This window comes from Nelumbo lutea, chromosome 7, assembly GCF_056320005.1.
Source record: "Nelumbo lutea isolate HS-2025 chromosome 7, American lotus-T2T, whole genome shotgun sequence".
In the NCBI taxonomy this organism is placed as follows: Eukaryota; Viridiplantae; Streptophyta; class Magnoliopsida; order Proteales; family Nelumbonaceae; genus Nelumbo; species Nelumbo lutea.
Window position 1 is genome coordinate 11,515,440 of NC_142690.1, and position 20,038 is coordinate 11,535,477.

Below are 20,038 nucleotides of genomic sequence, written 5' to 3' on the forward strand. Positions count from 1 at the left end.
GCAGAACGAGCAGAAACATCGTTACCGAAATCTATTTTCTACTTGCTTCTTTCATGAGATGAGATAAAACGTACATCTGCCTTCTTCCTTTATAAAGAGTCAGGACGTGAGGAGCAGATGGGACTCCTTGACTTCACTCAATCTTTGCTAAAACGCGGTTTTTTCGGTGTCCCCACCTTAGACTTGCTACATGCCTACAACCAACTCATTTTACTCCGAGCTTCTTCAATTATTTTAGGGGTGTTCTGTAAGACTGTAACTGGACGAGAAATTCAAATTGGTGAAATTAGACCGGTTCACATCACGCCCTTTGGAATGGATGTCCCATTCTGATTTAAAAAAATAAATTTAAGAAAAAACAATTAAAATAAAAAAATGGCCAAAAATTATTATTCGGGTTGACGGGTTAATGGTTTATCCACATGGGTCAGTGGGTTGCTGATCAAGTCAATGGTTTTTTGCCCAAGAACAATTTTAGAGTGAAACAGAATCAATTGCCTGACTGATTCCCGGATCAACCGGTCCAAAGGTCTGGTCCAGTCCAATTTTGAAAACTATGGTAAAATTACATATTGTGCACATGTGTAAGAATTCACTATGATATCTGAATTTAACTTTTTATGGTGACCTGCGAAGGCAAGTATCTGCTTTTATATAGTACAGATAAAAATTGTTTATTAAGTAGGACTACAAGTGGATTGAATTGGATCAGATATTGCTATTATCCAAATTTGATTTGTTTATATGTATTTGAATTCAAACAGGGTCTTGTTCATGATATTTATGTAGGATTGGAATTGAATTGCTGGGATTGCAATTTGGTATTGAATAGTATAAATAAATTAAACTAAAAAATGATAAAAATATATATATTTATATATATATATACTATTAATAAAATGAATTAAAATTAGATTTGGTATTATATTTTATAGAACGAAATTAATTAAAAATTACTTATATGAAACTTTAACCTGTCGAAACTAAGTAAAACTATAAAATTTATATCAACTTTACTGATAGTTAGAGAAAGAAAAAAGAAATTATGATGCCAAGAAGTGGTGATACTAGAAAGGCTTTAGCAAATAAAAAATCTATGAATTTGGATAAAAAACCAACTAACTGATTACCACTTTTATGATGTGACTAAGTTTTTCCCGTATATACACATTATTTTTTTTAAGCATGCATCATAGTCAAACTCAACAGCTAGGTACAATATATTGGCAAATGTTTTTGATACGCACAAGTTCTCGAGCAAGGGCGAGAAGGATCTAGAATAAGGAGAAGAGAGAGGGAGAGTTCCGTTGTAGGAAAGCCAATGCCTTATTCCATTCATTCAAGTTATATTTATAGTCTTATTGTACTACAAACTAGGAGTAGAAATAGTAACTGCTGCCCCATAATTTTAGGAGCTTATCAACAAAAAACATAATGCACTTATCTAGGAAACAGAATGCACTTATCTAGGAAACAGAATTGAAGACTTATCTATTCTAACAGAATTAAAACCGAATGGCTAAGGCTTATCCACAACTAAGGGCTAATATGACCGGGTCTTCTGCTGCTATCCATTTTGACCGGGTCTTCGACTGTTGTGCGCCTAGTGCATGCATGCACATGCACGTATCATTTCCTCCCCCCCCCCTGAAGGATCCTTGTCCGCAAGGAAGTTGGGATATGATTTGCTGAAGCGCCATTCATTCTCCCAGGTTGCATTCTCGTTCGGCGCCCAACCCATTTGACCAAGACATCGGATTTTGGGCGGTATTTGCCCTTGTGAATAATACGACGATCCAAGATTGCTTCCGGTTGGGGTAGGATGGTCGAAGTATCCGAGATTGGGGGAAGCTGGGTGGAAGTTGGGGTGATAGGTCCCAAGTGCTTCCGCAGCAAACTGACATGAAACACATTGTGGATCTGAGAGTTGGGAGGCAAGGCTAATTGATAGGCCACTAGACCGATCTTCTCAATGATTGGGTATGGCCCAAAGTAACGTGGTGCGAGCATCACGGAATGCCGAAACGCCACCGATGTCTGCCGATAAGGCTGTAGCTTCACATACACGAAATAACCTGTGACGAACGAGGCTTCACGTCGGTGCTGATCCGCTTGACATTTCATCCGGTTCCGAGCTACCTGGAGGTTATGTTGTAACTCGCGTAGGATGATGTCCCGGTCACGCAAGTATTCGTCAACTGCCCCTACTCGAGTAGTACCTGGTACATAGGTCAGCAGACTTGGGGGTGGGATCCCGTAGACTACTTCGAAGGGTGTCATTTTGGTGGAAGAGTGAGTAGAGGTGTTGTAGTTGTATTCTGCCCAAGGAATCCACTCTAACCATATCCGTGGCTGGTCACCTGCAAAGCACCGTAGATATTGCTTCAACATCTGGTTAACAACTTCGGTTTGCTCGTCGGTTTGGGGGTGGTAACTTGAGCTCATACACAATTTCGTCCCATGCATATGAAAAAGTGTCTGCCAAAATGAGCAGATGAATACCTTGTCACGATCGCTAACAATGGATGTTGGAACTCCGTGTAGTCGAACAACGTTGGCAATAAATGCCTTAGCGACTGTCGTGGCAGTGAATGGGTGTTTTAAGGGAATGAAGTGGGCATATTTTGTCAACCGATCCACAATTACCATGATAACCGTATACCCGTTTGAAGGAGGCAATCCTTCGATAAAGTCCATGGAGATGTCTGTCCACATTTGAGTAGGTATCGATAATGGCTTGATGGAGGCCCATCTCACAATGGAGGCGGTAGCCCATAGGATAAGGATAAGGAGAGGATCATTCAAGTAGATAATTCAAGAAAAGATAAATCATTCAAGAATTCAAGACTCATCAAGAATTCAAAAATTCAAGACTCACCAAGAATTCAAGAGTTCAAGACTCATCAAGAATCCAAGAATCCAAGACCCATCAAGATTTCCAAGAATTCAAGATAATCCAAGATTCATGCATCAAGGGAGATTGGACGGTGGAGAACAAACCAAGAAGAGTTCGATCCTATCAGATTAGATGTTTGGATCTATCCTAGTTGTTCTTTCCTATTTCTTTTACAATTTCTAGATGTATTATAAATACTGCTATTTTCCAGAATTATTCATCAATTCAGACTTCAGAATTTCTTTAGATTTCCTCTTCAATTTTCGCCACCTTTTCTCTCTCCTAGAGAAATCGTGTAGTTTCGCTAGAAACTAGTGTTCGCCCGGTGCTTGCATAGCCAGCTTTGGTTTTCATTGCTTCCACGCTACATCAGGTGGTATTAGAGCAGAGAGTTCGCCCAATCAGATGGCCAACCCAGACGGTAGTAGTCGCAACCCACCCCGTGACGGAGATCAGGGGTTCCCAGCTGTTTGGAGAGCGATTGAAGAACAGCGCATGGCCACACGTAACATCGAATAGTAGTTGGCAGAGATGGCTGAACAACTGCGAACCTTGTTATGGGAGGTTGTTCCACAGAACCGGGAAAATCCACATTAGATCGAAGGAGACGACCACGACAGACCACCCGTCAACACTGCGTTCCGACGTCCAGTTCTTAACGACGACAGTGAAGATGAGTTAGATTTTGGTGGTGCTCCAGTTCTTCCCGGCAACGACAGAAGCGGTAGAAATTGGCACAATCAAGGTAATTTCAATCCCTGTAGGAATAATGATGAATTTAAACTCAAGGTAGATATTCCTACTTTTAGTGGAGATCTTGGCATAGAGGGACTTCTAGATTGGATCACAGAAGTCGATAGATTCTTTGAGTACATGGAGATACCAGAGGAACGAAGGGTAAAACTGGTAGCTTTCCGATTAAAGGGAGGCACATCTGTTTGGTGGGAACGCCTGAGAGATACCCGGATCAGAGAAGGAAGGGGTCCTGTTCGAACCTGGAGGCGCATGAAACAACTTATAAGAGGTAGATTTTTACCCCTAGATTATGAACAGTACATGTTTGAATCTTACCAACGGTGTGTGCAGGGTTCTCGTAGTGTTAATGAATATACATCTGAATTTTTTAGATTAGCTGAAAGAAATCAATTATCTGGAAGTGATAACCAGCAGGCAGCCCGTTATCTGAGCGGTTTGAGACCGTCCATCAGAGATAAAATCGGTGTACAAATGGTTCTTAGTGTGTAGGAAGCAAGGACCCTAGCCTTGAAAGCAGAATTGATGTTCCAAGACAAGGCACGCAGTGATAACTACCGCCGGTACAGCGAGAGAGACAACAGACCAGCAACTGTCGACAGGAACAAATCAGTCCCGGCAGTACAGTCTTCTCACCCGGCAAGTACAGCTAATGCCGATAAGGTTACTAAAGGAGGACATACTCGAGGTAACCTTTCCAACCCTCCTAAACCTAGTAATCCTTATGCAAAGCCTGCTCCTATTAAATGCTTTAAATGTAATGAGGTTGGACATAGATCCAGTGGATGTCCCAGGAGGAAGGCAGTTAATATGGTAGAAAGGTAGGAGAAAGTATACTGTGGACCTGATGGGGAAGATGAAGAGGGTCCATACGAACATGAAGAGTATACCTGTGTTGTGAGAAAATTAATGCTATCCCTGAAAAATAAAGATACTTCTCAAAGGCACAGATTGTTCCGTACTAGATGTATTGTCAAGGGTAAATTATTTGATTTAATTATTGATAGTGGCAGTCAAGAAAATATTATTTGTAGGGATGTCATACAAAGGTTACAGTTACTTCCTGAAAAACAACCAAACCCATATACAATTGGGTGGATCAAGGAAGGAGGCGACGTACAAGTGGAGGAACGCTGCAAGGTACCTTTTTCTATTGGTAAGTACCATGATGAAGTATATTGTGATATTGTAGATATAGATGCTTGCCATATTTTGTTAGGGAGGCCTTGGCAATTTGATACAGATGCAAGGCACATGGGTAGGAAGAATACCTACCAACTTGAAAAAGAGCGCATACGTTATACTTTGTTACCCATGGCTAAAAAGAATATTACAAAGGCCCCAAAAGCACATGAGAAAATTTTCCTTACCATTACCCATCATCATGCTGAATTTGTAAAAGAATGTAAGAATACTCGTGAGGTACATTTGTTAGTAGTAAAGGGAGAAAATTTTAATGATGAAAATAAAATTCCAGTGGAAGTGCAGGGACTACTTGATGAATTCCATGATGTAGTTCTAGAGGAATTACCAAATGAACTCCCTCCCATGAGAGATATACAACACCATATTGATTTTGTTCCAGGTGCTAGTCTACCTAACCTCCCACATTACAGGATGAGCCCTAAAGAAAATGAAATCTTACGGGAAAAGGTAGAAGAATTATTGAAGAAGGGACACATTCAAGTCAGTATGAGTCTTTGTGCAGTACCAGCTTTGCTAACACCTAAGAAGGATGGCAGTTGGAGAATGTGTATCGACAGCAGGGCCATTAACAAAATTACTATTGGGTACAAATTTCCCATTCCTAGGCTGGACGACATGCTGGATCAGCTTAATGGAGCTGTAGTTTTCTCAAAGATCGATCTCAGGAGTGGATATCATCAGATCAGGATCCGTCCCGGAGATGAATGGAAGACAACCTTCAAGACTAGAGATGGTCTGTTCGAATGGTTAGTGATGCCCTTTGGACTAACCAACGCACCCAGCAGATTCATGAGGCTGATGAACCAGGTACTGCGTCCCTTCACTGGTAAATTTGTGGTAGTATATTTTCATGATATTTTAATTTACAGCAAATCTATCACTGAGCATGTGGGACATATTAGGGAGGTCGTAAAAGCATTGAGGGAAAATAAATTATATGCTAATTTGAAGAAATGCACTTTTATGAGTGATAATTTATTATTCCTGAGATTCATTGTGAGCAAGGAAGGAATTAAACTAGAAGAAGAAAAAGTGAAAGCCATTAGGGAGTGGCCGACCCCATCAAATGTCACAGATGTGAGACACTTCTATGGGTTGGCAACTTTCTACAGGCGATTTATTAAACATTTTAGCAGTATTGTAGCTCCCATCACTGAATGTTTGAAAAAGGGGAAATTTCAATGGGGAGAAGAACAAGAGCAAAGTTTTACTCTCATAAAAGTGAAATTATGTACTGCTCCTGTCCTTGCCTTGCCAAATTTTAATAAATTATTTGAAGTTGAATGTGATGCCAGCGGAGTTGGCATAGGGGTTGTATTGTCCCTAGAAAAGAGACCCATTGCTTTCTTCAATGAAAAATTATGTGAAGCCAGGAGAAAGTGGTCTACTTATGACAAAGAATTTTATGCTGTGGTTAGAGCCTTGAAGATATGAGAACACTATTTAATTGCAAAAGAATTTGTTCTCTACACTGGTCACCAGACCCTAAAATATCTCAGTGGGCAAAAGCAATTAAGAAGTGATTTGCATGATAGATGGCCTGCCTTCCTAGACAAATTCCCATATAAAATTGTGTATAAGGCTGGACAACAAAATAAAGTAGCCGATGCTCTTAGCAGGCATCAAGACCCTCAGTATTGAGATTGTGGGTTTTGAGTGCTTAAAAGACTTATATGCCCAGGATGAGGACAGCTGCGTATCCCTATGAAGGGGGAACAACTGTGTATAGACAACCAGCTATCAATTCAAGGTATGGGAGAAATGTGTGAATAGATAGCCAGCAGATGACTTTTACATCTATGAAGGGTTCCTTATGAAGGGGGAACAACTGTGTATCCCTTGCACCTCCCTCCGTGAAAAGATCATTAGGGATCTGCATGGGGGTGGATTAGCAGGACACCTGGGAAGGGATAAGACCATTGAAGCAGTTAAAGGGCGTTATTACTGGCCGAAATTAAGAAGGGATGTGTCCACTATTGTAAGTAGATGTTATATTTGTCAGACAGCTAAGGGACAAATCCAAAATACTGGTCTCTACATGCCCCTACCCGTTCCTACTGCTATTTGGGAAGACCTGTCCATGGATTTTGTGCTAGGCTTGCCAAAAACCCAAAGGAACTTGGACTCCGTCTTCGTGGTAGTTGACAGGTTCTCTAAAATGGCTCACTTCCTCCTATGCAAGAAAACAGCAGATGCATCAGCATCAACCAAATTATTTTTCAGGGAGATTGTCCGTTTACATGGGGTACCCAAGACCATCACATCAGATCGTGACACAAGGTTTCTAAGTCACTTTTGAATGACCCTGTGGAGGTTATTTGACTCATCACTAAATTTCAGCAGCACAGCCCATCCACAGACAGACGGACAGACAGAAGTGGAAAACCGGACCCTGGGTAATTTAATTCGCAGTATATGTTGGGAGAGGCCAAAACAGTGGGATTTCGCCATAGCCCAGGCTGAGTTCGCCTATAATAATGTAGTGCACAGTTCTACAGGTAGATCCCCATTCTCCATCGTTTACATGAAGGTTCCTAATCATGCATTGGATTTAGTAAAGCTACCCAGAATACCCGGTGCCAGTACCTCCGCAGAACAAATGGCCGACCAGATCCAATCCGTCCAAGAAGTCGTGAAGCAGAAGCTAGAGCAAACCAACACCAAGTACAAGTTGGCAGCAGACAGGCATCGTCGACCCCAAGTATTTGATGTCGGTGATGAAGTTATGGTATTCTTGAGGAGGGAAAGGATTCTCGTGGGAAAATACAACAAGTTGCAGCCTCGAAAGTACGAACCATACAAGATCGTGAAGAGAATCAACGACAATGCCTATGTCGTGGACCTGCCAGATCATATGGGTATCTCTAAGACCTTCAATGTTGCTGATCTTCACCGCTACCTGCCAGATATGACACTTGCCTATCCTAGTCACGACTCGGGGTCAAATTCTTTCCAAGTGGGGGAGAATGATGGAGGCCCATCCCAAGGCCCATCTCACCATGGGGGCGGCAGCCCATAGGATAAGGATAAGGAGAGGATCATTCAAGTAGATAATTCAAGAAAAGATAAATCATTCAAGAATTCAAGACCCATCAAGAATTCAAGAATTCAAGACTCACCAAGAATTCAAGAGTTCAAGACTCATCAAGAATCCAAGAATCCAAGACCCATCAAGATTTCCAAGAATTCAAGATAATCCAAGATTCATGCATCAAGGGAGATTGGACGGTGGAGATCAAACCAAGAAGAGTTCGATCCTATCAGATTAGATGTTTGGATCTATCCTAGTTGTTCTTTCCTAGTTCTTTTACAATGTCCAGATGTATTATAAATATTGCTATTTTCCAGAATTATTCATCAATTCAGACTTCAGAATTTCTTCAGATTTCCTCTTCAATTTTCGTCACTTTTTCTCTCTCCTAGAGAAATCATGTAGTTTCCCTAGAAACTAGTGTTCGCCCGGTGCTTGCATAGCCAGCTCCGGTTTTCATTGCTTCCATGCTGCGTCATGGCTGAAGCAATCCCGTTGGTCTCATGCAATCTGTTTTGAAGCACTGACATACGTCACATTGCTGCAAAAATTCCTTCAGCGTCCGACACATGTGGGGCCCAAGGAAGTTGTGTTTGATGTGAGAGAAGGTCTTATGAAACCCAAAGTGTCCCCCTACTGGGGATGAGTGGCAGTCCGCCATCACCTTTGAATTCAAGGTGGAGGCGGGGCTCAAATAAATCTTGTCCCCCTTGAACCATGCTCCATCTTGTTGAAGAAACTTGTGGGAGGGTCATTTCTTCATCAATTCTCCATAAAAGGTGTCTTGTTTGACCTCTTCCTGTAGCGTTGGCCACCAGTCTGCGTGTAGTATAGAGATGGAAAGAAATTGAAATTCAGCCATACGCGACAAGGAATCTGCACCCTGATTCTCAACTCCTTTCTTATACTCGATCTCATAGTCGTACCCCAGTATCTTGGGCAGCCACCGCGTTTGTGCCGGTGTGGTTATCCTCTGCTTGAGTAAATATTTAAGACTTTTTTGGTCGGTGCGGACTGTGAAGGGTTTTCCAAGCAGATAAGGGCGCCATTTCTTAATGGCTTTGACAATAGCTAACATCTCCTTCTCATAGGTGGATAACGCCAAGGCTGAACCTTTCAATGCTTCACTGAAGTAGGCCACCGGTCGGTTTTGCTGGATGAGGATGGCACCAATCCCGGTTCCACTCGCATCGCATTCAATCACAAATCGTTGGGAAAAATCCGGTAGACGTAGGATTGGCGGTGAAGTGAGTGCCTTCTTCCATTGAAATCCCCCTTTGGTCAACAGTTGGGTCAAGGGAGCTGCAATGCTTCTGAAGTCGCGGATGAACTTCCGGTAATATCCTGCTAACCCAAGAAAGCCACGGACCCCCTTTGCTGATGTTGGTGTAGGCCATGCGAGAACATCTTGTATTTTGGCTGGATCAACGGACATGCCTTGTTCTGAAATCACATGACCCAAGTACTCGACCTGCGAAACACCAAATTGACATTTTGACATTTTTGCAAATAATTTGTTAGAGGATAATATGGTTAGAACAACTCTCAAATGAGATAGGTGGTCTTCCCATGATTGGTGGAGGCCCCAGTACACCGGCCATGGGGTTGGGTGACCCCTTCTGGGCTGTCATGGCTGATGGGGATCGAACCGGCTGGTTAGCTCTCCGCTGCAAGTGATTTCGTTCCCCAATTAACCGGGCCACTCCAATCGCCTCTATCAAGGTTCGAGGCTGCTTGATCTTCACATCTAAACGGACGTCATCACGAAGTCCTGCAATGAAACATCCAATGAAAAATCTCTCGGGTAGGCCGTCAACTCGGTGGGAGAGCCTTTCGAAGGCTTCTTGATAAGTCGTCACAGTGGTGGTTTGCTTCAGGCGGGTTAACGCTTCCGACGGGTCCTCGTAGTCGGTGGGGCCGAACCGTTGTAACACCGCCTTGGAGAATTCTTCCCATGTAAGCGGTCCGCGATGCTTGGTCAACCACTTGTGCCATTGTAAGGCGATGCCTTCCAAATGGAAGGAAGCTAGATGCACTTGTTGGTCCGGAATAATATTTTGAAATTCAAAATTCTGCTCCGCCTTGTAAATCCAGCCGCTCGGATCATCCCCATTAAATTTTGGGAACGACAGCTCGACGTGTTGATGAGGGTGGTCATGGGTGGAGTTGGAACGGGAAGTATGGGGGTGTGAGGATTCTTCATGGGTGAAGGGGTTAGTCTCGGGAGTGGTATTGGGAGTGGTTCGTGAGGCTCGAAGGGTTTGGAGTTCGGTTAACACTGCTTGTAAGACAGTATTCACCTGGTTGAAGCTCGACTCATGTCGTGCTAAGGTTTCATTGACCTCATTGCGTAATTCTGCGTTGGTCTTTCCACGGGTGTCCATGGTCGAACCGGCTCTGATACCAATGATACGCACAAGTTCTCCAACAAGGGGGAGAAGGATCTAGAATAAGGAGAAGAGAGAGGGAGAGTTCGGTTGTAGGAAAGCCAATGCCTTATTCCATTCATTCGTGCTATATTTATAGTCTTATTGTGCTACAAACTAGGAGTATAAATAGGAACTGCTGCCCCATAATCTTAGGAGCTTATCAACAAAAAACAGAATGCACTTATCTAGGAAACAGAATTGAAGACTTATCTATTCTAACAGAATTAAAACCGAATGGCTAAGGCTTATCCACAACTAAGGGCTAATATGACCGGGTCTTTTGCTGCTATCCATTTTGACCGGGTCTTCGGCTGTTGTGCGCCTAGTGCATGCATGCACATGCACGTATCAATTTTCAAGTCCAAATGAACCAAATTATATTGATCAAGTAGAAATGGATTCATATTCGATCCAATTATCAACGGATAGATTTCAAATCACCCTTACAGGACTGAATTCGAATTCGGCCATTCAGATAGACTTAGTAGGAGCCCTACGATAAAGGGCTTTGCTTGTAAGATAGCTTTTTCATATGAATAAAAAAGTGCGAAGAAGAACACAGAGACTGTTTTTGAGTAAAATTATAAGCAAAGCGATTTTCACAGAGTGGAGAAGATGGCTTTGCAAAGCATTGCTTGATTGTTCAAATTTGAAAAATCAGACAATTTAATTATTGATGTTACACCTTTGTTATTCATTCAGTTTTCAAAGGAACGTAACCTTCGGGCTACGGCCTACATAGAGATCGGCAAGTTGGGACCGAGATGTAGATTATTGAGAGGGTAAGGGTAATAATCAAGAGAAGATAGATCCGCCATTGAGCACAAACCACTCCTTTTGCACCAGCTGCGTAGTAGATAGTATTGTACAAAGTTGAACCAGTCTTTTCCATGATCAAAGAATTAAAAAATAATCAAGAAAGAAAATTCATAGCCGAGCATACCAATAGAGTCACTTTGCATGAAGCTAAAATGATTTAATCAGTGAAAGTCTGATTGAATCCTTTTGGCCTCATGCAAAGTGACCCCTGTTGGACCTCAGTTGGACTCTAACATATATACCTATTAAATCATTTTGGCTTTGATTTAAAGTGACTCTAGTTCACATCTGCGCCCCACAATGGGCACCTCACGTCTCATAGCACATCTTCGCTGTATATTGAGAACATCTCCCAATAATATATCATAAATAATGATATTATCATCGAGAAATATTTTTAATACAGGACAGGAATGTGATGTGGGACGTTGTGGGGCGCCCAATTGAGGGGCGTAGATCTGAACTCAAGTGACCCCTGTTAGATTGAGCAAGAAAAGTCGAGTGTTGAAATCGTAGGCCCACAAATGTGAATGTAAATACTAAATACCATCGGTCCTACAAGGAAATTAACACCCTCTTGAGTAACACGCACGTCGGGAGTTCATATTTTCGCCCCCAAAGCACATCGTTGGGACCCGGATGTAGATTATTGATCAGAGGGGTGTCGTTATATATAAGGGTAATAATCAAGACAACGTAGATCCGCCATTGACCACAAACCACTCCTTTTGCACCAAGTATTGTACAAAGTTGAACCCGCCTTTTCCATGATCCAAGAATAAAAAAAAAAAATCAAGAAAGAAGGGGTAGGGAACGGTGATGTTTCCAGGTTACCAGTTGATATGAATAGCTTGGGAGGGTTGAAAGTATGATTGCAGGTTAGGTCGTATCCTTCTCTGTAACAGTCTGGGTAGTCCAAGCCGAAGGGGTAGGGAACGGTGATGTTTCCGCATTTCTCTTGGCATCCAGGCTTTGCCACTGACGCCATTGCTGGCCGCAACAAAATGAGTTGAATCATCAGCATAACCAAAGCCATCGTCGTTCCTGATGAGTGATGATAGCGTTGGTTTGGTGTCTTAGAACGTCTGGTCGATATGGGTATCTCATTAATAGAGCAGGCTTGATAGACCTGTATTATCAGTTTATTCTTCGTCTTGACTTTTGTATCATTTGATTCTTTCAAAGAAAATAACATTTCATTTGTAATTAATTCTTGATTCTGACCTTGACCATTTCTGCAGCATCTTCCTTTCAAATTTACCTGTAACTGGTAAGGGGGAGGGAGTGGTTTGTGCAGGCTAGTTTCTTAGTTTTGAGAAAACTGGTTTACATATTTCTTTTTTAAGAAGCTGTATTTTTTTTTTTTTTCTCAAGAGAAAACCTAAAAGGTTAGCTTTTCCAATCTTGTGCATCTAAATTTACTACATCGACATCCTGATAGATAAAATCATGGGTCATGGCTTCGCTTTTGAAAGTTCAATTTTCTACTTTCTAGAGAAAAGGATACGTATATAAAAATGTGTCATTCAAATATGTTTTTAGAACTAAATACAGTGTTTATTGCTTCTTTTTGCAACGGAAATAAGCCACTCTACAACCAGATAGAGATTTTATCAGATAGCTAGTTGGTACCTTTGTAATTGTTAATTGTTAATGTTACTATTTTCTATTTTAAAAACTGAAACTAAAAACATAGTTTTTTCAATGTTCTGATTTGATATTTAGAATTATGTTTCAGGAAACATACAATATTCAGCTAGAGATTCTAATTAATTAAATGGATATAATTAAGTTTACCAACTCTTATTATTTTATTTTTTGTATATATACGTGAGAAAAGTCTATTCAGATGTGGAATGATATGGTTTACACCAGCCTTGATACCATCCTGCAAAGAGAGTGTATGGGTGTCAATGGACACGTTTTGGGTTGAACTCCATTAAAATAAAAATTAATTTGGATAAATTGGACGGATCAATTATTAGACATATTGAATTGAACCATTCTAGACTTAATGGTCCAACGTTTTTATTAGATTGGATTGAATCTGATTAATCTGTGATGTATTTATATTAGATTGGGTCGGATTGAACCAAATACAGATGTCAATGAATCAGGTTTGAATTGGAATCAATCTAAGAGTATGTTACTAATTTCTGTTGGTGGTAGGAGTGTCAATTGGACTGGATTTGGTCCAATCCGATCCAATCTAATGCGAGCCCATTATAAATGGAATAGGTCTAATCCAATCCAATAAATGTTTTGGACCAATATGGATTGGTTTCAATCCAAACTTGGTCTATTGACACATATATTCTTATTTTATATCAATAGACCATATATTGGCTTAATCAAACCTAATTCAATATAAATTTGTTACGGATAGATCAAGTCCAATCCAATCTAATAAATATTTTGAGCCAAATTGATCCAATCCAATGTCTTGTTGATCCATTCAATCCATCCAAATTGACACCCTTAATTGGTGGTACACTCTGAACCAGTGTGGCATCTTCATACAGTGATTGTTGATTATAGAAGTTCTCTCAATCACCTGCCGAGTTTTTCAGTCAGATATGTTCCCAGATCAGCGAATTATGTGGCATATACGCTTGCAAAACCTGATATTACATTAAACCGTCCTCACACATGGTCAGTTCCTGATTTCCTTGGATCTTCTATATATTGTAGCTGATTCTTTCTGAGCCATTGAATGTATTGCTAACAGGCTTCTTTCAAATAAACAAAAGTGGGAATTTATTATAAATATAGTTTCCTATTCATTTTCTCTTTCTGCACCATATCCACAGTACATTATCTTACAATACAAAATGACGATGTGTGACTACAATTCAAGGCTATATAGAATGTGAGTAGAGAATGGTGGGCTGGAAATCTGATTTGCAAATACAGACGTGTATAACAGCTTATATAACCAATCACTAATGGATAAAATCAATCGGTATTTAGTAGAGAGATTAAATATATTGACAGATGGATAAGGACAGGTGGCCTGATTTAAGTGGATTAATGGAAAAGAGAGGAGGAAGAAGTGAACAAAAAATCTGACTTAAAACTAACAATCGGCACTATATATATATATATATATATATATATATATATAACATGATCCAAATTATCATAGCCAATAGTGTTGCAATAATGAAAAGTTGATGTCTTGTCATAGATACTTCATTGTGGGGCTTTCCTCTACCTTTTCCTTCAAATCAAACATATCGTTAGGCATCTATTTACAAGAATAACAAGCTGAGCAACTTCTTGGAGTTGATCATTGCTACATTAATTTAGCTTTATCCCCAAAATTTCTGAGACATTGTTTCATTCTTTTATTTTTCTTCCTTTTGTTTTGGGTTTATGAATTTCCAGTACTTTTCTTCTAATTAATACTTCTACCAAGCACTTTTAATTTCTCTGTTAATTGACTTGTGCGAAAATATTTATAGAGTCCATGTAACCAGTAACCCAATGCCCCCTGCATTAATGTAGTTCACGGTGTCTGATTTAATGGAACCAATCTTGAAGACCCACCATAATCTGCCACTTTTGCCACGTAAGTCTCTTCCAACTATCCAGCAAGAATATATGAGCAGATTTAATATCTATGTAAATGGCTAGAGGACAATGTGCCAAGTGCAAATCATGGTTTTTAAAAACGAATTGGTGATCGAACCGGTTAGGGGTCCGGTTATTGGTTCGAATGATTCAACAGTTTGACTCGAATGGCCAGCCCATTCTGACAAAAAATAAAATAAAAAATTTAAAAATTAGAAAACGGTCAAAACCATTTGAACGGTTCGAACGGTTAACCGGACGGTTCAGAGGTTTGTTGATCAAAATCAACGGTTTTGGGGGAAAAAGCGGTTTTGGAGGAAAACAAAACCGGTCAGGTGACCGATTCCCAGTTTTTTCCAGTCTGACCATCCTGTCCGATTCGGTTCTGAAAACAGTGGTGCAAATAGTCAGGTTGGACCACCGTTTTACCGGTTAACTAGTTAGTTTGATTGGTTAACATATGAAAATTGTCAAATAAACCATAATCTAAATTCTGAAAAGCCTATTGATTCTCTGGTTAAACCATCCATGCCATCCAGGTTTTAGAACATTGTTTAATTGTGTGTTTTTTAGGTCATGTTTGGGAGTATTTATGTTAAAAATGAGTGTTTATTGAATAAGTACTTAAAAACAAGTGCTTATATTAATAAACACTTATTTATATTTGGCACTTAACTTTTTCAAGTGCTTATTTTTTATAATCTTCTTTTTCAATAAACACTTAAATAAGCATTTGTGACTATTTTGTCCTTCATTTTTTTTTTATTTTACAAAAAAACTTTTATAAAAACACTTTAACAAAAATACAAAGGATGGTCTATATTAGATTAAAGGGAAAGTTTAACCGTGAGCAACAAATAATCTTATATGAAGGTTTGAGCAGAAATCAAGGTGAAATTGGATCCACAGTTTCACTGGGACTATTTTTCTTGTTCACGTTAAGCTTCCCTTCTTAATTTGACATTCATCAATCTTTCTCGTGGAATCAGCCAATTGATACAGTATGAGAAACATTAATACACATGTGAGCAACTCATTACATCGATTAAATGAATGATTTTTAAAACCGGACCAGAAAAAACTGGTAACCGGTCAGCCATCCGGGTCCGGTTTTACTAGAAACCAAAAAATTGAAAAAAAAACATTGAAAAGTCAAAAAAACCACTAACCCGGGCAGTCGGACCGCTAAACCGTTCGACCCAAGCAGCGGTTCACGGGTTAATGTTTTTATTTTTAATATTTTAAATAAAAAATAAATAAAATACCTATTATATCTCAACCAGTTTGAATCCCTTATTCGGTTTCCCTTTAGCTTTAGGGTTATTTCCCATTTTCCTGAGTTCCCTTCTCACTCCTCAGTCCTCTCAACCCTCACACCCTATCGATCGATCACCTGTGGTAGCCATCACCTCTAGCATCCGACAGCGATACACACCGACGATGACTGGTGAGCTTGCAGCAGCAAAAAGTCACCCTTACCCCAGCACTTGCAGCAGCGTCCAACGGTGAGAAGATCCAGCACTTGTAGTGGCAGATGGCAAGCTTGCAGTGGCGGGCGGCGAGCTTGCAACGGCACTCAACACTCGGCATTGGGCACTGGCGAGCCCAAACCCGACTTAAAGGCTTGCAGCGGCAGCGAATCTACTAGGCACTCAGCACTTGCAAGCTTGCAGCGCAACTTGCCTGCGACCAAGCCCGACTACCCGAGCCCACCGGCAGTGAATCCACTATCACACCACCATTATCGGCACTCGGTAGTGAAACCTTGAAGGTGTAATTTTTTTCTGATTTTTTTTTTGTGATTTAATTGATTTTTTGATTTTTTTTTTTAATTTTTTTGATTCATTTGGTTCATCAGTCCCTGATTGTTCTTCATTTCGCTTTGGACCTGCTAGGCAAAGGCTTTTAGTGAATACTTCATAGTTTATAATTAGGAGAAGCAGACGATAAGTTGATGGATTTACTAGCAGAAAGTTGCTGATTGTATTTTTGTATCAGTTTCTTGTTGATTATATGCCTTGCTGAACCCTCAAACTTCATTTGATAATCAGATGCTTAGTTCTTTGTTTAATTAATCTTGCTTAATTTGTTTTTAATTTTCATATGCATATTTTGCTTAATTTTCGTATGATGATTAGATGCTGAAAGTTTTGCTTAAATTTTTGCAAGCAATTTACTCTCATTTCTAATGGAGTGATTTTACATTTTGGTCAATTATTTGCAGCAATTTGGAAATTTTTCTGTATTTTTTTGTATTTTCTGTATTTTATTATTTTTATTTTTTCATATATTGTTCTTTTTCTTATATTTTTGTGTATTCTTTGTATTTTATTTAAATTTCTATGGTATTTTTATTATATATAAGTATCTTTTGTTTTTTTATTTATTTATAACATCATGGGTCAAACCGTTCAACCCAAATGGTTGAACCGCCGAACCAGAAAACGGTGCCCTGACCGGTTCGGTTCTAAAAACCATGACTAAATGGGACATATTGAGAAATATTGACTTTTCACAATATATGTAGCCATTAATGTTTTCCGGTTTATGTGTTTCTCAAACTGAAAAATTAGATGATCCCATGTCAATGGATAGTTTACTTCAGATTAAGATAAAAACTTAACGATGAACAAGGAACAGAGTCCTGTATCAAGATCTGTGCAAACTTGAAGGTTAAATTGGACACAACATTGACAGAGATTCTTTTATTGTTCATGGTAAGCTTCTTCTATTAGTCTGGTATTCACTACCCTTTCTTGTTCGATCTTACTGATACAGTATATGAAGAAATACTAATACAAATATATGTGCTACTCGATATAGTGATTAAATGGGTCATACATTGTGTAAGTTGAGAAATTACTCTTAAGAAATTTATGTAGCTATTTGTGGCAAGAATAGGTTATTAAATTAGAAGCATCATTTCTCTTCTTTCTCTTAAATTAACAATTTGACACTTAAGCTTGGCTTAGTTTGGAAGACTATAAATGCAAATATGTACAGAACAAATACATACGAAATAATGCAAAATATAAAGTTTTACGCTCCACATATTTGCATTTGTACTCCTTCCAAACTCAGCCTTAATAAAGCTGAGCAAAGAAGATGAACATATATGTAACTAGAATATACAATACAATAGAGCAGAAATTGTTTGGGAAGGCTGAACAAGAAAGAAGATTAGTATGAAGTTGATATGTGAAGCATTCAGCGCCCACTGCCCAATGGTATCAACACATGATTCCTTAAACTATCATATTCACCAGTTTTGCAACTTTGTAAATGTGATGGCTCACCAAGCAAATACTCAACTTCTTCATGATTATGTTCTACCCATGGGTGTTTGATGTATCTCCTCAACCCCTCTAGCTCACTGCCACTTCCCATCATTGTGGGCCTCTCTTCTCCCTTCACACTTAGACATCTCTTTGCATGCTTAGCGACTTCTTGAAGTTGATCCTTACTAGCTTCTTCTAGCACTTTATCCTCTAAAATCTCCAAAATATTTTCTTCTTTTCATTGAAGTAATAAAATGGATAGCTAGATTTTTCTCCTTTTCAGGCCAATCAAATCCAAGTTTTTTTCTTCCGGTCAATAGTTCCACAAGAACAATACCAAAGCTGTAAACATCACTTTTTTCTGTTAATTGACTTGTATGAAAATATTCAGGGTCCAAGTAACCCAATGTTCCCTGTACCAATGTGGTTACTTGAGTTTGATCCAGAGGAATCAATCTTGAAGCTCCAAAATCTGATACCTTTATGAAAAATTTCGGAAGCCCAAGATCCTGTCTTTCCATTGATATCTTATGATATATATATAAATTTGATCAGAGTTTTTGTTCCTCAAAAACTTTCTAAAAACCAACTCCTAATCCAAAAGGAAATACAAAACTTAAAAACCTAACTGTACAGAGACTATACAAATCCGGGATGAGCCTTATCTTCGTCCAACTTGGAATGAGCCTTATCTTCGTCCAATACTCCCCCTCAAGGTAGTGCATGAGGATTGCGAATGCCCAACTTGGGAAAGAAAAAATCAAACTGTTTTTCTCCGAGAGCCTTTGTGAAAATGTCGGCAACTTGTTCACCGGTACGTACATAGGAAGGTGTAATGGTGCCAGCTTGGAGCTCATTGCGAATGAAATGACAATCAACTTCAATATGTTTGCTTCGCCCATGGTAGATAGGGTTTGCAGCAATATGCAGAGCAGTTTGCTTGTCACAAAACAAGTGTATAGGTTGAGGATGAGATATACCCAAAGACGACAATAGACCTTTTAGCCACTTCAACTCACAACTGGTAGTAGCCATTGACTGGTATTCAGCCTCGACAGAGGAATGGGAGACCGTATGTTGTTTCTTAGTCTTCCAGGAGATGGGGGAATGTCCTAACATGACAAAATACCCAGTAAGAGAGCGGCGAGTTAGAGGACAACTCGCCAAGTCGGAATCACAATAGGCATACAATTGCAAATCACTATCAGAGCGCAAAAATATTCCTTGACCAGGACGTCCCTTCAGATAACGAACCACACGTAATGCCGCATCTCAATGATGAACACGAGGACACTGCATAGATTGAGCCAGGACATGGATGCAATAACTGAGCTCCGACCGTGTAATGGTTAAATAAATCAAACGGCCCACAAGACGTCGATATCGTTCAGGGTCATCCAGGAGTGCTCTGTCAGTAAGGGCAAGTTTATGATTCTGAGTAATAAGAAAGTGAGCAGGTTTGGATCCCAATAAGCCATCTTCTGTAATAATATCAAGTGCATATTTTCTTTGGCAAAGAAATATCCCCGATGATCCGCAAGTCACTTCGATGCCCAAAAAATATTTAAGAACACCCAAGTCCTTCATGCGAAAACACCGGTTCATATACTATTTAAATTTGCGTATGAACTCCGAGTTATTCCCACCAACGATTAAGTCATCAACATAAACCAGGACGTGCAAGACAACCCCATTCTTGCGATATGTAAATAAGGAATAATCGAAATAGGACTACTCAAACCCAAAAGTTTTCAAGGCAGCACCTAACTTAGAGAATAGTTCTGGGGGGCTTGCCGTAGACCATACAAAGATTTCTAGAGTTTGCATACCTTTCTAGTCCCGGAGGCCAAAAAACCTGGAGGAGGTTTCATATAGACCTCCTCATGGAGATCACCGTGTAGAAAAGCATTGTGGACATCCATCTGATGCAATTCCCAATGTTGGGCTGCAGTAACTGCTAAGAAGGTTCGAACTGTGACCATTTTAGCCATAGGGGCAAAGGTCTCGTTGTAATCAAGATCTTCAACTTGAGTGTTGCCCAGAACTACCAACC